At 46.3% G+C, this 7380-nt stretch overlaps 1 pseudogene; it reads right to left on the minus strand.

The window, feature by feature from the left end:
• Positions 1-816: 816 nt before the first annotated feature.
• On the minus strand, positions 817-5590 carry LOC115030880 (annotated as a pseudogene).
• Positions 5591-7380: the final 1790 nt, after the last annotated feature.

Raw genomic sequence — 7380 nt, forward strand, 5'->3', positions numbered from 1 at the left:
TGGCAGAGGCAAAAATACAGGGTTGGCTATCATGCCCCCGGAAGTTCTAATTTTGAAGTGGTAAAAAGTATTTCCCCTGATTGGGATACCACTTGCCAATTGAGAGTCATAGGGTGGTGTGGGTTATCACTCTTCTTTTTCAGGATGGCGCCAACGATGTAGGCACAACTTAAGAGGATCATCAGTCCTTTCCAATTCCCATTCATCTTGAGGTGCTTCAAGAGCTCGCTTTACGTGAGAGGTGTGAATCCAAGCAGAGATGCCTTCTACTTTGACAGCAGTGGGGGTGGTCAGCAGCACGATGTAAGGGCCTTTCTAAAGAGGTTCTAGATTCCCAGCTCGATGTCGTTGGACAAGAACTGCATCTCCCACCAAGAACTGGTGTAGTACCATCAAATCTCTTGGTTTGTAGACCTCTTTGAGCTGCTCCCAGGCAGTGTTTCTGACCACTTCTAGGGCTTTCATGCATGTAAACAATGAAGGACCAGGGTTAAATTCTAGAGGATCCAACACTCTCCCCACTTCAGTGAGTGAGGGAGGCTCCCCGTACAGGATTTCATATGGAGTGAGCTTAAATGTTCCCGGTGTGTTTCTGATGAGGAACAAGGCAAAGGGAAGGATGGCTGTCCAGTCATTCCCGCCCGTCTCTAAGGTCAATTTAGTGAAGGTCTCTTTACAGTTCTATTCATCCTTTCTACCTATTCAGAACTCTGGGGTCTATAAGCACAATGCAATTTCCAATCAATCCCCAGGTGGATGGCCAGTCGCTGACTAACCTGGGCAACAAAGGCAGGTCCATTGTCAGACCCTATTACCTTAGGTATTCCGAACCGTGGAAAAATTTCTTCTAGAGTCTTCTTAACCACAACATTGGCAGTTTCTTTTTTCATTGGGTAGGCCTCCACCCATCCTGAAAAGGTATCTATAAAAACTAAAAGATACTTATTACCATGCTTAGCTGGCTTCCCAATAGGCTCTGGGGCAATCTCCTTGTGGCCTTCTCCCTGGGTATCTTGAATATCCTACATTAGTCATGGCACATGGTACACAGTTCTTAACTACTGCCTCTGCAACATCAGAGAGTCTCAAAACATAAAAAGTAGATGCTTTGACCAGCGTTTGCAGGTGTTTGGCTCCCAGGTGAGACAGCCAATGTATATTTTCAATGAATCTTTTCCCTTCTTTCTGTGGTAATATTACTTTACTATTACTGGCCGCTCGTTGGCCCTGTGAATTTTCTGCAGTAAACCCTATATTGTCCATTAGTTTTATATCTTCAGAGGTATATTCAAAACTCTGGCTGCACAGTTCCAGTTCTGGCAGAGCAACTTTCTGGAGAGATTCTGTCTGTTGAGTCCAGAAGGGGAGTATCTTAGGGCCGAGTGTGGACTGTTTAGCCTTGACATCAGCCATGTTATTCTCCCTTGTCACAGCATTGTGTCCTTTTTGATGTCCAGGACAATGTATAATGGCCACTTTAGCTGGCAGATGAATAGCCTCAAGAAAGTTCAGAATCTCTTTATTTTTTATGTCCTTGCCCACTGACGTCAGCAACCCTCTTTGTCTATAGATGGCACCATGGATGTGGGCTGTAGCAAAAGCATACCTGCTATTGGTGTAGATGTTGATGGGCCGCCCCTCAGTCATCCAAAGGGCCTGGGTCAGGGCAATTAATTCAGCTTTTTGCACTTATGTACCTTCTGGCAGGCTGCTAGCCCACACGATTCACTTATCATCTACCACCACCACCCCTGCCATCCTCTTACCTTCTACTAGGAAGCTGCTTCCATCTGTGTGCCAGTTTGGAACACCTGGCCACGGCTGGTCTAGTTGCGTAGAACACATCGGATCCCAGTTTTTCTTCCACAAAGATGGCTTCACATTTCAGGCAGGAGGGTAGTAGGGTTGAGGATAGCAGGAGGAGCAAAACATGACCCATTCAGTCAGCAACAGACTCTATTATTAGGTCATTCAGGCATTTGCCATTCATCAGTCTGAGGGCTGGCGGATAATGCTTTCAAGAGGGTGGGGGGCTACCATAGTTATTTGCTGTCTCAAAGTTAACTTGTCGGCATCCTTAATGAGTAAGGCTACTGCAGCAACGACCTTTAAACATTTGGGTCATCTGCTGGCCACTGGGTCCAGCTTCTTAGACAAATATGCCTTGGGCCTCTTCCACGGCCCTCGAGCCTGAGTAAGAACTCCTCTGGCCACCCCAACCTCTCATCAACATAGAGGATGAAGGGTTTGGTTATATCTGTCAATGCCAAGGCTGGCGCAGTCAACAGGGCCTCCTTAATATTTTCAAAGTCTCTCTGATATTCTGATATCCATCTGAATTCTCCACTTTCCTTGTTCAGGGGGTTCAAGGGAGCAGCCAGTGTTGCAAACACAGGTATCCAAAGTCTGCAGAACCCAGTGGTGCCCAAGAATTCTCTCACCTGTCTTGGAGTAGCCAGTGCCAGTATTTGAGTCACAGTCCTTTTTCTAGCCTCTGCCAGCCACTGTTTCCCATCCTAGAGGGTATATCCCAGGTAGACTACTTCCATTTGACATAACTGGGCCTTTTTAGTGGAGGCCCTGTAACCCAACTCACCCAGTTCTGCTAACAATCTCTTGGACCCCTGCAGGCATTCTCTCTCGGATTTTGCAGCAAGGAGCAAATCATCAACATATTGAAACAGAGTTATCTGTGAGTTTTTAGCTCAGAAGGAGACTAAATCTCATGTAAAGCCTCATAAAAAAGGATGGGGGTGTTCTTGAACCTCTGGGGTAACTGTGTTCAGGTCAATTGTCCTGTTTGTCCAGTGTTCAGATCTCTCCACTCAAAGGCGAATATGGGCTGACTGGAGGGATGTAACTTCAAGAAAAAGGAAACATCTTTTAAATCAAATACTGTGTACCACTTTTGCTCGCTCCGGGGGGGGGGGGNGNGCTGNGGNGGTTNTAGGGATTAGGAANAGTTGGGNGAATATCTTGGACNCTTTTATTGACCTCTCTCAGGTCTTGGACTGGTGGATAGTCACTTGTGCCAGGTTTCTTTACCAGCAGTAGAGGAGTATTCCAGGGCGACTGGCAAGGTACCAAAATATCTAGTTGTAATAGTTTCTGAATATGTGGCCTCATTCCATCTCTTGCCTCATGGCTCATTTAGTATTGTTGCACCCCTATAGGGGTTGCATCTGTCTTCAGGCCCACAACCACAGAGGGAACTCTGACAGCCATTCCCATGACTCCAGTCTCTGCCCATGCTCTAGGGAAAGCAGTCAACCAATCTTTTAGGTCTGACACCTCTGTTTGCTTTATGCCTTCATGCAATCGGTATTCTTCCTCAAGCTGCAGGGCTAAGACTATGGAGGTGGGTGATTCTCAACTTACTCTCGGCCCTTTTTTGGGTAAATTTGATCTGGGCCTTTAGTTTAGTCCAAAGATCTCTTCCTAGAAGCGGTGTGGGGCATTCGGGGATGACCAAAAAAGAATGACTCACTTGCCCTTTCCCCAGATCTACAGTGCGTGCAGTGGTCCAGGGGTATTGTTTCTGACCAGTGGCTCCAAATACTATGGTTCTTTTTTTAGTTTTCCCAATGGATGTTTCAACACAGAATGTTCTGTCCCAGTGTCAACTAAAAAGTCCATAGGGGTCCCCTCCACCATCAAGTTAACTCTAGGCATGGGGAGGGGGTTTGAGCCCTGTCTCCCCTAATCATCATCTTCTAGAGCGAGGACCTTAGGGGCCCTTCCCTTCTTCTTTGGGCATTCCCATGCCCAATGTCCTTTTTCCTTGCAATAGGCACATTGGTCCTTCTCTAAAGACTTCTGGACCAGTCTTCTTCCTCCAGGTCTAGGTTCCCTGTTGCCCAGGTACCCTGTCTGTCTATTCTCAGGCCTGTTCCTTCCTTCACACTCCCCTACTACTGCAGACAAAATCCTGCTTAAGTTCCTCTCCTGTCTTCTATCCCTTTCATTTTCCCTCTCTTCTTTGTGCTTTTCCCTCTCTTTTTTCTCCTCCTCCATCTCTCTCTTGTGATACACCATTTCTGCCTCCTTGACTAAATCTTATAAAGCCATGGCATGTAATCCTTCTAGTCTCTGTAAGTTTCTCTTAATATCTGATGCTGGTTGCCCTATAAAAGCCATAAGAACTGTGGCTTGTTGACCCTCAGAGGTCAGGTCAAAAGGAGTACTATAAGCTTCCATCAATCTTTCCAGAAAAACAGACAGGGGCTTAGTAGGGCACTGCATCACCTCTCTTACCTTAACCAAATTGGTGGGGCATCTCACTGCTCCCTTTAGACCTGTGACCAGAGCCTGGTGGTAAACTGCCAGCCTCTTCCTACCTTGAGCAGTGTTGTAGTTCCAATCTGGCCGGTCCAGAGGGAACCCATCGTTAATCTCATTAGGTAGGTTGGTAGGGACTCCATTCACTCCATGAACATTTTTCTGAGCCTCCAGGAGAATGTGCTCTTTTTCTTCAGTAAACAGAACCTGGAGGAGCTGCTGACAATCATCCCAAGTGAGTTGATGAGAAAACATGAGCGACTCGACCAGGCTGGCCGGATTCTCAGAAAATAAGGCATGCTTAGCTTTCCAATTGTAGAGATTAGCTGATGAAAAAGGCCAATATTGTAGGGTCTGCAGAGATTGTGGGTCCGAGGTTGGGTCGCCCACAGCTCGAAAAGGAAAAGCAGAAGTGGTGTCAGGAGCTCCATCTGCTGGGGGACTCAGGGCTCATTGGATCTGGGTTCCAGCCGCTGGTCCTCCAGCTGCACTGCCAGCAGTCCCATGGCCTGGTGCAGAGACTTGTGGAGGAGCGGGACCCAGTGGGGGTAGAAGATAGGGCAGATGGGGAGGAGATTCTGGTCACTCAGGAGGCCTCTCAATATTGGAATAGATCTTGGGGGGAGCTGTAGGTTGAAGAGGAGGCTCCGTTTTGGGAGGAACCTTTGGTTTCACTTTTGTTTCGAGAAGTGTTAGGGCTCAGGAGCCTGACCTATGCTGGGGAATCCATGATGGTGGATTCTGGACGAGGTCCTGCCAGACAGTAATGTAAGGCTGTTAATCCGGGTGGGACCTAGGTCTGCTCTGAAAAACAATGGCTTTAACTTCAAAGATAAGAGTCAAATCAAAAGTCCCCTCTGGTGGCCATCCTACATCAAAATCCGGCCACTTGGACGCGCAAAAAGTCTGCCAAGGTCTTTTCTTAATTTCTACTGAAAGATTATGGGCCCTTGACCTAACTTCAGTCCAGTTGTCTAAAGTCAAACTTAGGGCGGTCGTTACAGTCTGTCACATCGTCCAAACCATGGAAAACATGAAACAGACACAAAACACACACACACACTTACAAATGTCCATCTTCTAATGGACAGACAAAACCAACTCAGAAATGCAAAAGGTCAGGGAAGTGTGTAAGTCCTCCAATTTAGGAAGACTACCGACTCTTCACTCCCCGCCCCAGATGGACTCCTGGAGTCCTTCCCCTGACTCTGAGACATCCCTCCCAAGTGGCAGCAGGTGATTCCAGCACTTCTGCTGTTCACATTCCATGCCTTACCCTGAGGCACGGGTCTTGTTTCTCATGGAACGTCATGGCTGCAAATTTCAGCATGGAACCTTGCCGGGTTGCAGAAGTATTTTAGAAAAGAAATCTCACCACCAAGTGGGTATTTGGAGACGTGGGTGGTCGTGCCAATCCTGGATGAGCCCCCAGTGAACGACCCCCAAAGGGAGACCCTCATTCAAGTCTCGGGTTAATAGCAGACCCCCAAGAACTCATGAGAGACCAAACTTGATGCAAACCACACGAGGCTTTATTCTGGGAAAACCAGAGCTCTGGGGACAACTCGTATCCCATGCAGGGGTAGAGGAGTCAACCCCGAGGGGAAAGGGGTACCAGTTTTTATAGGCCCTCACAGGGGAAAGGAGAAGAAGGGAGTAGAGCATTTCCAGATCTAAACAATGTCTATTCTAAAATGATTTATCAAGAAATGGGTATGGGAGGGGTACAAGGAAAGAGTCTGGTGCAGGTGTAGCAATTCCGGACTGGCCCCAGCTGTGTTTGTTGGGGAAAATTTCCGACTCTTCTCAAGCAACCAATATTACAAACACCTGGCAGTGGGCTGTAGCAGTGGGCTGTAGCAGTGGGCACACATATGGGTTCAAAGAACAGTCAAGAGTATTGGCAGACACATGGGTTCAAGGAGCAGCCAGAGAGCATTGTTCAACTCTATTTTTCTAAATTAGTGAAGCTAGTTCTGCTAACAGTGAAATCTATTTTGCCAGTTTCAGGGCTTCTGTGACCTTTTACATTCTGTCAGGATCTTTCATTCTCACACTGTCTCAAGTAGGGAAGTGTGAACATTAATGTTTAACTTGTTTTCTTTTCTTTAGAAATATTTTACTTTACTCTTTGACAAATTATATGCTCCTGTTTGTATTTTGGTTACATGTATCCCCACTTATGCTCTTTTATCCCCTTTCTATTCACTGACCCCCTTCACTTTCTATCAAACTCCCTCTTATGTTCATATCTTTTGTGTGTGTGTGTGTGTGTGTGTGTGTGTGTGTGTGTGTGACTGTGTATGTGATACCAGGCAGTTTAACTAGGGTTGCAGAAATGAGCATATGCAAGAGATTATTTACTGAGCCATAGGCAAATTATCAGTGCCTATGGCACTAAAAATCAAATGATAACTTTCCCAATCTATTACTACCTATAGTTTACTGTGGAGCAGTGAGTCTTAATGAAACTCCTACCAACATGATGGAATGTTGATTGACCTCATCTAGTGCATGTCTTGTATGTATTGCCCTTGAGGCCACACTTTCCAGAGTTAATGAATGCTGTGGCTATGGCAAGATGATATTTCACTACATTCCACTCATCCCCCCTTTTTTTTTCTTTTAGCTTTTCTCATGTGTCACAGACTGACCTCAGTCATCCCCCTTCAGTCCCTGGGAGAAATCAGGGTTCCGGACAGGTGGGCAGGGAGTTGGCGAGGAGGGTGACAAACAGACAGAGACACGAGGTAGCATGCTGTATCTGAATGCAATTTGTCTCAAAGAGAAACCAGTCTTATAAGTGACTTTTACACAAAACAGAGGAATGCGTACAAAAAGCTAACAGGAAACAACTGGGATAAAAATCAATGTTAACAACTGGAATCAAAAGCAGATCCACCTAAGGTCAGCTTAATCTTAGAAGCCAGGGGCAAGGGCTTCATGCCCTTGTTCCAATTCTAGTCTTGTACAGTCGACCTTCCCCCTAGGCCATTGTAAATTCCTGTGTATGGGAGTGACTCAGCTATCTATAGTTCTAAGTATTTTCTCTAGTTACTTCTTAGACTACAACTTTCCTTCTTCCTAGATCATTGTAAATTC

This window comes from Mus caroli, chromosome 4 (assembly GCF_900094665.2).
Source record: "Mus caroli chromosome 4, CAROLI_EIJ_v1.1, whole genome shotgun sequence".
NCBI lineage: Eukaryota > Metazoa > Chordata > Mammalia > Rodentia > Muridae > Mus > Mus caroli.